Source organism: Apium graveolens, chromosome 6 (genome assembly GCF_009905375.1).
Source record: "Apium graveolens cultivar Ventura chromosome 6, ASM990537v1, whole genome shotgun sequence".
In the NCBI taxonomy this organism is placed as follows: domain Eukaryota; kingdom Viridiplantae; phylum Streptophyta; class Magnoliopsida; order Apiales; family Apiaceae; genus Apium; species Apium graveolens.
Window position 1 is genome coordinate 3588290 of NC_133652.1, and position 13223 is coordinate 3601512.

Here is a 13223-nt window from a genome sequence, read left to right on the forward strand (position 1 = left end):
GGCTAGCAAGAGCTACAGCTAAAGTATATATATTTTCTTAGAATCACAGCTTCACAAAGCTGGAAAGACTCTGATATGGGATTTTGAGATGTGGAAGAGTAGTTATTTATAGCTATGAGAAGGGCATTGGTGAGTAAATAGTTGATTAGCATTACTGTATAATTTTGTATTTATATGCTTAATACACGAGAAAAGGAAATTATTCATATTCTTTTCTTCCTTTAGAACACACTAGCCCTTAATCTTATTGCATTCTCTAAAGTACCATGTCTTCCTTTTCATATTCGGCTGCCTTTACCTTTTCTGGTTAATACTACTTAGCTTGTAGAGTTGTAGTACTTTGTCAAAATACTACTAATAATGTCCAGTTCAAAAAAATCGTCGTAAAAAGCCTGATTTGTTGTAGGGGCATCTGAATTTGAAAATTAATTTATTCAGCCATATGTTAAGAAAATCACTCCATGCCACAGCAGAATCATCAGATTATGTATACAAAAATGTTTAAAAGTATTCAATAATATAAATAAGAACCTTCACTAATTATACTTTATATATACATGTAAAACAAACAGAATGCTAGGGGGACATAGCTAGAGGATAAGTTAATAGCTAGCTATATAGGTTTCCATTTAGGTTCTTTTCAACTGAATAATAACCCTAATTAAACATGTCCATGTTGCTAATTCTAGACTTTAAATAGCAGCAAATTTTAGATGATCATATAGCCTTTCTGTATGTGAGCTGGAGAAAATTATACTCCTACTTTGCCAACCTTAACAAAAAAGCAAGTACTAAAAAAATTTGTACTATCAAAAGCTTATTTTATACTTGAATTTGTACTAGCCCTCTCCATGTAAGAATATTAGTTAAACACTTGATTATCGAAATTAAAAAAAGTTGGAATTTACAATATAGAGTATATATTATATCATTTAAAATATATTTAAATAGTAAAAGTGAATTAGTACGCATCCTATTTACGTAACTAGCTAGCAGTCACTACAAGAAACAGGGTGTTTACTCTTTACTAATCACCAAATTGATTGTTATAAGGTCAAAATTGGTGGGTATTCACGAATAAATCAATCAGAAAAACTCATATTTTTTGTAGTGCAGAGATCTGAATCCTGATTTTTGTATGTATAATATACTACAGGAGTAGTATACACATTTTGGTGAAGCCAGTACACACACTTTTAGCCTATTGTCTTAAAACATAGTATCCTAGCTATTTGATACTGTAGCTATAGAAATTACACGGTAAGAATGTCCTATATTGTAGTATTGTACAGTACTGTATCAACAAGTTACTGTATAATACAGTCTGTATTCATATCCCAGAAGAAAATCATTAGAAAACTGTTCACTTGCATAGAGTAATTCTGACTTTAAGTAAAGGTAACGTTTGATTCACTCCAAAATTGAACATTTTAAGCTTGGTTGTAAAAATTTGTAATCGGTACTAATCGTTTTAGTTACCGATTAATTAGGGATTAATCAATAAATCGGGGATTAATCGGACAGATTAATCGGAACAAAGATCGGATATATTTAAATATTTTAATAATATTTAATATTTTTACCTTATTTATTATGAAATATATAATTCAAAAATAATTTATGAATATTAATCGGATTTCGTAAAATAGATCGGCCAAATATTTTTAAGGATTAATCGGGGATTTTTTTTTAAATCGGGGATTATTAGAATACTGATTTTAAGTAAATAAAAAAACTGGTTTCTATTGAACATCTAGATAAATTATAAATAAAATTGAGTTTTTTTTAAGAGAATTAATTAAATTAACCTAAAGTTGACTCTTTTCCTTATTCTTGTTTTGAAGCAAATGCCTGACATCTTTAATTAGGGGATAACGAGCTGTAATGTTTTTATGTTTTTTGATAGTAGTACAAGTACATCATATATGTTTTGAATATTCAGAATGTTTTTGGCTGTCTTTAAACATGTTATTTCTTTTAGCAAACATGACCTCTGGGCTCTGGTCCTACTTTTTCTCTGTAGAAGCTAATATTCATTAGCATTAACATAGACAGGTGATCTAATTACACATGATTAGTTCATTTTAGTCAAAATAATTGAAACCTTTAATACATACACAAAGATTCAGTGTTTATTTGATAATTGATCGGAGAGGGACACTACAGTAAGAAGTGTTTAAATCGATTCTCAATACAGGTCGGTTTGAAGATTAAAACCGTCCATGTGTTACATGGTTGGTTTTAGAATTGATCGTGTTTAACCATCATAACCAATCATGGAAACGGTCGTTTACTTATCACAATTTGAAAATTACAGGGACATTCATCTAAAATGATGTCGTTTTTGTTAGAAGTATAAGCTAGATGTTTCCGTAACGGCGGATTAATTCAACTACTTGTATCTGATAAAATATTACTACCTCTGTCCCCCTCGTTTTTTTCACATGTTTGACACGCATTTTATGACAACTGTAAATTATACTTCCGTAATTTATTTTTAAAATTTTATTTTTGTATAAAAGTTTGAACATTATATTTTTATTTAGAAAAAAAAATTTTGAAAAAACTTTATGCAACTACATTAATAAGAGTATTAAAGTGCGTGCCGATGCCCCCATCCCCCAATGTAAAGAATTGAGAGGGACGGAGGGAGTAGTTCTTAAGATTGCAGAGAGCCTAATAGAGAGATTCATGAGATTGCAGTTTGCAGGAGCCTATAAAGAAGTGAAGCTGAAAAAACAGGAGGAGAAAAAATTATAAAGAGATTCGTGAGCAAAGTGAGGACACTCAAAGACATGAACAAGTAGTCCTGAAAACAGGTCTTGTCAACCCAAAAAGGCTGACTCTGCAAAATGGTTTCTCAGAAGCTAAGCTAGCTTTTTGGGATACAACTCCATGCCACACCATTCATTCACATCTGATACTAATTATTATACTACTAGTAGTACTACACCTTCCTCTATATTCTTTGTCCAATCACCTATTTTGCGTTTCTTTCTTGCTGCCTCCCTCTTTGCCCTCTTTTCACACCCCTCCCATCAATCCATCCCATCCTCCTCTTTTTCTCTTACTCTATCATCATACCACCCATAGCCCCATTGTTAATCATACACATTTTTTAATCACTAGATATCCAAAGATCAGCTAAGAATCACCTTGACTAATCTGTGATGAGGGTTAATCAACGTTCTATGATGATCCCTACTTAAATTCAAGTGTTTATTTAAAATTAATAATGGGATATTGGGGTGATAAGTCCTTAAAAACCCGATTTCAACCAACTGAGCTACACAAGATGGATCTTAATCATCATACACATTCACATATACAAAGTAAAAGGCATTCTTCCTCAACGATCAAATGTTAATTAATATTTTGGATAATTTTTTTGCGAATAAATTATAATCTAAAATTATAAATCATCTTTAAATCGAATCAATTAATTAAACCTACCCTGCTAATGAGAGCATATTCAGTCAAGATTTTTCTGAAGACAACGCAGGGATAGAAATGCAAGTACCCATGCAAAGTAGTGGAACACTATGAACATGTTTTTTTATTTAATTTGGCGGATAGCATAATTAATCAAACTTTTTGTATTTTATTAATTTTAGGAATTTATCATACCCCACGAAATGACATACTTCCGCAGATTTCGAATAATTTGTTACGCAGTGAATGCAAAAATCCCAAAAAAGGTTGGCTCAGTTGGCTAAAAAGAGGAAAACTATCCTCTTGGTCACAGGTTCGAATTCCACGGGAGTAAAATTTATGATTATGTCTCCTGAACCAGAGTATGTCGCTTAAATGCGGTTTATCAGTGCGCACCCGAAAGGTAGCGGCTACGGGTTATCTACGATAAAAAAAAATGAAAGAAAGAACTAAAGAATATACTCCATTTATCCGAATTTACATGTAATATGTTAGGCTTTTTACAATTAACTCAACTTTGACTAATAAGTTATACAAAAAATTTCACATAATACATTATCAAAAATGAAAAATATGTATATAAATTATAACATTAGAAAGTATGTTTAATTTACTATAATATTTATTTTTTAGTTTTTCAAAATAATAATTTAAAGAGTTTTTACTTATAATCAAATTTGAGTCCCTTAATTAACTATTAAAAAATCATATATGATCGTCGGAGGGAGTATTATGTAAATCTCTAAACCTAATTTACAGAAATATCTTCGATTCTCTCTCTGTAAATCTACACTCTTCTGCTCCAAATTGCATAATAAACTGTGGCATTATAATTGACATCACCAGTACCACCTGCTCAATTCGTCCTTTATCTTTTCTCAATAATATTGTTTGTTCGTATATGATTTTTTGCATCTTCGGTTGGGCTGCTACACGGTTGTACCAACTTTTGTTCCTCCTCCTTGGATGTAGTTTGTTTTCTGAGATTTTGGTTCGCCGACTGTTCCCTGTTATAATATAGTACTATAAGAGAAACGGACATTTCCACTAATTTTGATCAGTTTTGGGTGTTAAGTTTATTTATGAAAAAATTAAACCCGAAAATTGTTATCATCCTCGCAGATAAAATATTCTTTCAATATCAAATAATAATTTACATTATCTATAGTATACTATTATAAGCAAAATTGGTTGGTTGGTAAACACCTGCTTAAAAAATATATTAAGACTTTCCAAAAATTATAAATTAAAATATTTATTAATTTAATTTTAATATTTAAACGTAATGATCATATAACATTACTTTACACTTTCAGTTCCCCACAACTCATGCTGTTGCAAATCGTATTTAATCATCAAAGCTTAATTAAAATAATAAGAATAATAATTTCACATGAAATCTATGTATCTAATCTATGTCAATATTTAAGGCGAAAATTGGTATATTCCGTTTGTTTAAACTTTTCGAAAAATTGTTAATACTTTCCCCAAAAAATGTATACATATTTAGAGAAACAAAGGAAAAAAAATCAAAATGTGAATGTAAATTTTTAAAAAATATACATGTTATATTTTACATTTATATTTAAGGAGATGATTATATCTTACTAAATGTTTAAAATAACTAAAAATCTTAAAACTAACAATTAAAAATTAAAATATCTATAATAAATAGCTAAAAATCTTAAAACTAACAATTAAAAATTAAAATATCTATAATATAATATTATAAGCAAACATTTATATTATTTATTTTCTAAATGATTCTTAAGAGTATCTCCAACAAAACAAAATCTATAACTATATTATCTACGGGGCATTGGGTGGCGTTTTTGTAAAAATTTAAACACTAAAACCATGTTAATCTTTAGCAAAAAATATACATAATAATATTTGGTTGACTATATTTATTATACATAATACCAGTGAATTGTATTCCATTTATCTTCGATAAAAATTTACATAATCGTTAATTTATCAATTATAATTATCAACTTTGGAGATGCTCGAGCATCTTCAAATAGGGAAACCTTGGCAAATAAATTTTAAATTGCACATATTATACATAGTTTGTATAATTTGAGAAGTTTCAATCATAAATTTTTTTTGGATAAAGTTATAGTCAATCCGATTATATTAGCTAAATTTGTCGAACCTCTCAAAAACGGTAAAAAAAATGTACACATACATTTAACATTATAGTCAATCCCCGTTAAAGCATATTGCCTTGCAGGTTCAATAAATTTATACAATCATTATTAAATATTATTTTAGCTAATCATTTTAGCTAATTCCGTTGAAGATGCTCTAAGATTTTAAGCTATAGATAGGTAGTTGTTGGATAGTTGTACAGTAATTACTCATCAATTCTTCGGTTCGGATCCCGTCAACAACATACCATAATTATATATTTATGTTCTATATTTTCTAAATGATTCCTATAAATTTAAGTTTGAACCCCTTCGACAACATATTATACTTGGACTTTATATTTTACATTTTCAACATGTAAGTAAAGGATCAATGCTAAAAATAACATATAACGTATATTATTATAATTTATTATTAATTATTAGAATTATATATATATATATATTAAATATAAATTACATTAAGATAAGACATATCATTAATAATTATTTATATTAAAAAAATCTGTGCACGGGTTATATGCTAGTATATATTATTATATTAAAAATGAAACAATAAAAGTTTGATTGATAGTCGGTCTGCTCACCGTAATTATAATAATTTTTAAAATAAAACACTCTCATAAATAGATTACTATTCACAATATAATTATATCTATACTATATTATAATAACCGAAATGTGGTATAATTTGGTATGCCTTTTTTGGTTGGTTTGGTTATCCCCATTTATGACCGTCAGATCTTTTTAATCAAGTGATCAGGACCGTTAGATTCAAATACTAAAAGTATATACACTACTCAAACTCTCAGTTTCGAATCCCGCCAACATCAAATATTTATATTATTATTTATACACTACTAAAGCTCCCAGACTAAAACTCTCAGGTTCGAACCCCGCCAACATCAAATATTTATATTATTATTTATACACTACCCAATATTCAGGTTCAAATCCCGCCAACAACAAATATTTATATTATTATTTATGGATATACTATTAAGGTAATGATCCAAAAAATTTTATTATAATTTTAAATAATATAAAAATATTAATGAAGACCGTGCATCGCACGAGTTATAAGGCTAGTATATTATGGTGTGGCGGATTCAAATCCCGGCTATTCTGGATACCATATCTATTTTATCTATTTTATACTATTACAAGCAGAACATCCCTCTGTTTGGTTGTTGGTCAACAGCAGTTAGATCATAAATCCCCCTCAACGACATATTATATTTTAGCTTTAATATTATTCATTTGCAGGGTTCGAGTCCGTCAATAATATGTTATATTATTACATGTTTCGAGCCCGTCAACAATATCTTATATTATATTATATTATTTATTTTCAGTCACGACGTATTATATTATATTATATTATATTCAGACATATATTATAATAAATAATTATATTCTTCAATTTTTTCCAACTACTGAAAAAATATATTTCAATATAAATAATTTCAAGATAAAATATATTATTAAAAATCATTCGAGTGTTAGAAACAATTCGTGCATCACACGGGTCATAGGCTAGTATTAATCAAATATGTTACGAGTCAGTTATCTAAATTCAAAAAAAATGTCATTTTTACTCGACATTTTGAAATTTAGGTGTTAAAAATTGTATTTAAATCATTTAATCTCCAATTTATGATAATATAATTATAAATAAAATTTAATATAACTTAAATTATATAAGATTTACTAGCATTACCGGAACATTTAATTTTTACTTTATAAAATATATATTTTTATATTTTAAGTTTCAAGAAATAATCACTAATTTTGTGTTCGGTGAAGCACGTGTGCCCTTATTCTTTCTTGATGGTGTCATTTCGTGGGCTTAAGTATATTACCCTTAATACTTTGTTCCATGGATCTCAAAATAATTTATTCACATCACGCACCATTTAAATTCTTCATGTCTGGCACTTGGGAATTCTCAACTAAAAACAGAGTTTCAAATTCAGAAAAAAGGAAATCTCCCCACGTACAAAATACTAAAATGATTATTACTCCCCTCTCCCATTAAATTTTATACATTACTTTTCGGCACGCTTTTCAATACTACTTTAAAACATAATTCCACAATATTATTTTAAATTTTTTTATTTTGAATAAAAGTTTCATATTTAAACTTTTATTCAAAAAAAATTAAAAAAAAAATTGTTATGAAACTATACTTTATAAAAGTCTCGAAATACGTGCAAATAGTGCATGTATAAAAATCAACGGGACGGAGGGATAATATACTATATAATCTTCATAATAAAATAATTAAGTTACAGTATTAAAGCAACCCACATTAAGGGACAGCTAGAATTTAACTTTACAAATGTTTAATACAAGCATCAACACATGCTAAATAACTAAATAATTACTTTAAAAACACACGAACGAATCAGATAATTACAAACTGAATCTTGAGTGACCACAGCAGACCAAACCAGCCTTATTTAGCAATATTTAAGATAACAGTCGTCGGTTTAATTTGTACTTGGTCGACAAATAAAGGAGTAAAGGTATACCATTAGAGTCTTTTCCATGGAGTAGCTTCTTATTCTCCATTATGCCTTTATATATTTTAAAAATTTATATTAATTTAAATTTCAAATATATAATAAATGCATTTTCTTAAAGGTGCGTAGGTGAAAATAGATAAAGAAAACTTGAGACACTACAAGAAAAACGGTTAAATTTGACCTAAAATTTTCGGTCATATTTAGCTAAATTTGACCACCGACGGTCATATTTAGTTAAATTTGACTGAATTGTCTCAGTCTTTTTTAGACTGATCAAATTTAGCAAAATCGGTCAAATTTAACATAAATTTGGCCGATCAAATTTGACTGCCTAAAATTGACCGATTAAATTTGACCAAATTTTTGAAACTATTGAAATTTGAATTTTTTTAAAATTGGCGCCTAAAAATTTGATTTTTTTTGAATTTTGCCGCTAAAAATTTTAAAATTTGAAAAATTGTGAATTTGCCGCCTAACGTAAAGCAAATTTGACCGAATTCCGTCAAATTTATAATATATAAAATAATAATAAGAGTTAAATTATACTCCCTCCTTTCCTCCGTGTTGTTCACATTTGGGAAGGGCCCGGAGCGGGCTTGTCGGGTATTTTAAATTTCTATAAAGTATATAATTTCCTAATTTTATACGTAAGAAATTTTTTGATTTAATAACTTTAACTAAATAAAATTATTGTCAACATTTTTTGCTAAAGTGATATAAGATTGAAAATGCAATATTTTTTTACAAATTCTTCACCTTCGTGGCACCTAAATACCACTTAAATTATTTAGTTAAGGGTTTTTTAACATTAAAAATACTTTTAGCTAAATTATTCAGACGTGATAGGGATAAATAAATTATGATAGTATAATTAAATACTGCATTAATTGTACAAGGTGTGGACTGCTAGGCCCAATAAGAATATGTATGACATTCAGACCAGAAATGTTAACATGCTGATCAGGCCTGATGGACCAGATCAGGCCTGATGGACCAGATCAGGCCTGATGGAATAAAGAAGGCCCAAAAACCCTGATTATTAATTAATTTCGTAATTAATTAATAAGGGAAAAATCAGCTATTGAGAAGAGTCCTGATAAGGATATAAATCCTTACAGATTAGCCTCAAGGGGACTTAAAAGGATAAGCAATCAGTTTCCTACTATCTAGGACTCCAAAGTCCATTCTAATTATGAGATTTGTCCACCAAGTCTCATATACCAAGTCCAATTCAAGGACTCCCAACATCTATATAAGGGGCCTCACCTCACAGATCAGAACTACGTTTTTTGGCTTGATTCTCTAATTCACAGAGATACGTAGGCATCTCGTAAAGGCAAAATTAAGCTACGAAACACGAGAGCAGCCATTAAAGGCCCTGAGCTCCCGAATCTTAGTAATAAATACAGCAAATAATAATCTTAATATTTTATCCATAACATTTGGCGCCGTCAGTGGGAAAGCACAACAACAACCATGGCGAGAACACGGAGAACAATTAGAGCTCTGGAGGAAGGAACACCATCAGGGACAACTCCGGTGATTTCGTCAACCATGGAGATTCCTCCCCATTCAACTTATGCATCTACTCAAGGGGAAGCCCAGATAGGGGCAACTCAACCTCAGCCACAAGGGACAACTCCCCCGACTATTCAAGGTACGGATCCTCAAGTTCAACAAGTACATGTACCTGTGAATTCTCGACCCGTCGGGTATGAATATTCAACTATTGTTACTACTAACCCCCCTTATGGGATGCCCCTTCACCCTGAGGTTGGAGGAAGTGGATATGCTGGGCGAAGTGAAGCACGAGGGCAGTCGCCCCCTATATACGAGGTTTGGCTCCTATCCCCGAGGATCGGGAATTTTCTGGTCCTTACACTAAGAGAGACTCTGAATCTTCGGATGATGAAGTGGCCCCGAGAAGGAGGCGTCCTGGCAAAGAGCCAATGGCCGATGGGAGGCAACGCCCTCAAAGCACCCCAGGGGCGAATCCCCAAGAAGTGCAGGAAAGGATCAGGGCTCATGAGGCTGAGATCCAAAGGCTGAGGCGTGATTTGGAGGCTCACCAGGCCACCAGACCCCAGATACCTCCTAGGGGGAGAAATCCTCCTCCTGTCATAGACCTGGATGGTCCGGTACGAAGAAGGGTTGTCGTCCCAAGAACTGATCCAAGCAATCTCCTTCCCCTTGGAGATCCTGATGATCCAACTCCACCCTTTACAGAAGAGATAATGAATGCCCATATCTCAAGAAAATTCAAGATGCCCACTATCAAAGCCTATGATGGCACAAGAGACCCCGCTAATCATGTTAGGACATTCTCTAATGCACTGCTGCTGCAACCCGTGAATGATGCTATAAAGTGTCGGGCCTTCCCTCAAACCCTGTCGGGTATGGATCAAAGATGGTACAGTCGCTTGCCCCCAAACTCCATTGGATCGTTCAGAGAATTAAGTCAGGCTTTTATTAAGAAATTCATCAGTGGAAGAGTCCATGAGAAAATTTCAGCATCTCTTATGAGTCTTGTGCAGGGAGCTAAGGAATCCTTGAGAGATTACCTGAATCGTTTCACAAAGGAGGCTTTAAAAGTCCCGGACCTTGATGATAAGGTAGCCATGATAGCACTGCAACAAGGAACTAGGGACGAGTTTTTCAAGATGTCCTTGGCCAAACGTCCCCCTGAAAGCATGTTGCAGCTCCAAGAGAGGGCAGGGAAGTATATCAAGGTTGAAGAAAGTATGAGGAAGACCGTAGTAAGTAATGAGCCCACTGGAGGCAAGAAGCGGAAAACTGATTTAGAATATATTGCAAAGGACAAATATCCTAGAACCGAACAAAACCCTGATTCAACCCCTAAGAAGGGAGGACCTGGGCAAAAGTTCACTGAATACGCTAAGCTGAATGCTCCTAGAAGTCAGATTTTGATGGAGATTGAGAAAGATAGAGATATTCGCTGGCCTAAGCCCTTGAAGGCTGATCCCGCCAAGCTAGATAAGAGCAAGTATTGCAGGTTTCACAAGGATGTTGGCCATGACACCGATGAGTGTAGGCAATTGAAAGATGAAATTGAGTTTTTGATTCGAAAAGGAAGATTGAACAAGTATACTGGAGATGGAGGGGACAGAAATAATAATGGAAGGAAGAACTTTGAAGATCGTAGGAGGGACCAAGACGATCAGGGGCGGAATCCCCAACCTAGAGGGCCGGTTATAAATGCAATTTTTGGAGGACCACGACGCCCTCGAAGACCTGTGATAAACACGATCTTTGGAGGTCCAACTGCTGCTGGATTGTCCAAAAATTCCAGAAAGGCATATACTAGGGAGGTTATGCATATTGTTGGAGAAGCTCCGAAGAGGGCCAGGACAGAAGTAACGTTGGCTTTTGATGATTCCGACCTAGAGGGTGTGAAGTTCCCTCATGACGACCCGCTGGTCATAACACCGATAATAGGAAATAGCCCGGTTAAGAGGGTCCTTGTGGATAATGGTGCTTCGGTGGATATCTTGCTCCACGACACCTTTCTAAGGATGGGGTATAACGAATCCCAGTTGACACCAACCGACATGCCGATATATGGATTTGCTGGAGTAGAATGTCCTGTGGAAGGGATAATCAAATTGCCAACTACCATAGGTACGGAACCAAGGCAAGCAACGCATATGCTGGATTTCGTGGTGGTAAAGGCTAGTTCAACTTATAATGCTATCATGGGGAGAACATGGATACATGCCTTCAAGGCAGTCCCCTCTTCCTATCATTCAGTCATGAAGTTTCCCACCCGAAACGGGATTGGAGAAGAGAGAGGAGATCAAAAAATGGCTAGAAGCTGTTATGTGGCCTCTTTGAGAGCAGATGGAGTCGGGGGGCAGGTTCTTCCTATTGAATATATGGATGTTCGAGAAAATGACGAGAATAGAGGAAGGCCAGCAGAAGAATTGGTTTCGGTTCCTTTAGACCCCGAGAATCCTGAGAGGATGACTTTCATTGGAGCCACGTTAGAGGAGCCCCTTAGAGGGAAGTTAGTGAAATTTTTGCAAGAAAATAGTGATGTGTTTGCATGGTCAGCAGCTGATATGCCAGGCATAGACCCGGAGTTAATTACTCACAAGCTAAACGTGGATCCAAGTCGGAAGACAGTGAAACAAAAGAAAAGAAATTTTGCCCCGGAAAGACAAGAGCCTATAAAACAGGAAGTAGAAAAGCTCTTAGAGGCTGGTTTCATTGAGGAGATCCAATTTCCGGAGTGGTTAGCAAATCCTGTAATTGTAAGGAAGGCTAATGGAAAGTGGAGGATGTGTATAGACTTTACTGATCTGAATGATGCATGCCCTAAAGACTGTTTTCCGCTGCCAAGAATTGATACTTTGATTGATGCCACTGCTGGACATGAGATGTTGAGTTTCATGGATGGATTTAGCGGATATAACCAGATCAAAATGCATAAGGATGACATTCCAAAGGTATCATTTATCACTGACTTTGGTGTTTATTGTTATCTTGTTATGGCGTTTGGTCTCAAGAATGCAGGAGCCACCTATCAAAGGTTGGTAAACAAAATTTTTAAAGATCTTATTGGTAAGACTATGGAAGTCTATGTTGATGACATGTTAGTCAAGAGTCTAGAAAAGACTGATCATATAACCCATTTGAGGGAAGCTTTTGAGGTCCTGAGGTACCACAAGATGATGTTGAATCCTACGAAGTGTGCTTTCGGAGTAGGATCTGGAAAATTCTTGGGATTGATGGTCTCAAAGAGGGGAATTGAGGCTAACCCCGATAAAATAAAGGCGATCCTGGACATGGAACCACAAAAAACTGTCAAGGATGTTCAGAAGCTCATAGGAAGGGTTCCTGCGCTAGGACGATTCATCGCCAAGTCAGGAGATAAGTGCTTGTCATTCTTCAAGTCACTAAAGAACATCAAAGACTTTGTATGGAGTGAGGAAAACCAGAAGGCATTTGAAGAGTTAAAGAAGTATATGGCCCAGGCCCCATTGTTGGCCAAGCCAGTTCTGAGTGAAGTTTTATTCTTGTACTTGGTTGTTTCAGAGAGCGCCTTGAGCGCGGTGTTGGTTAAGGAGGAACTGAAAGTCCAGAAACCCGTATA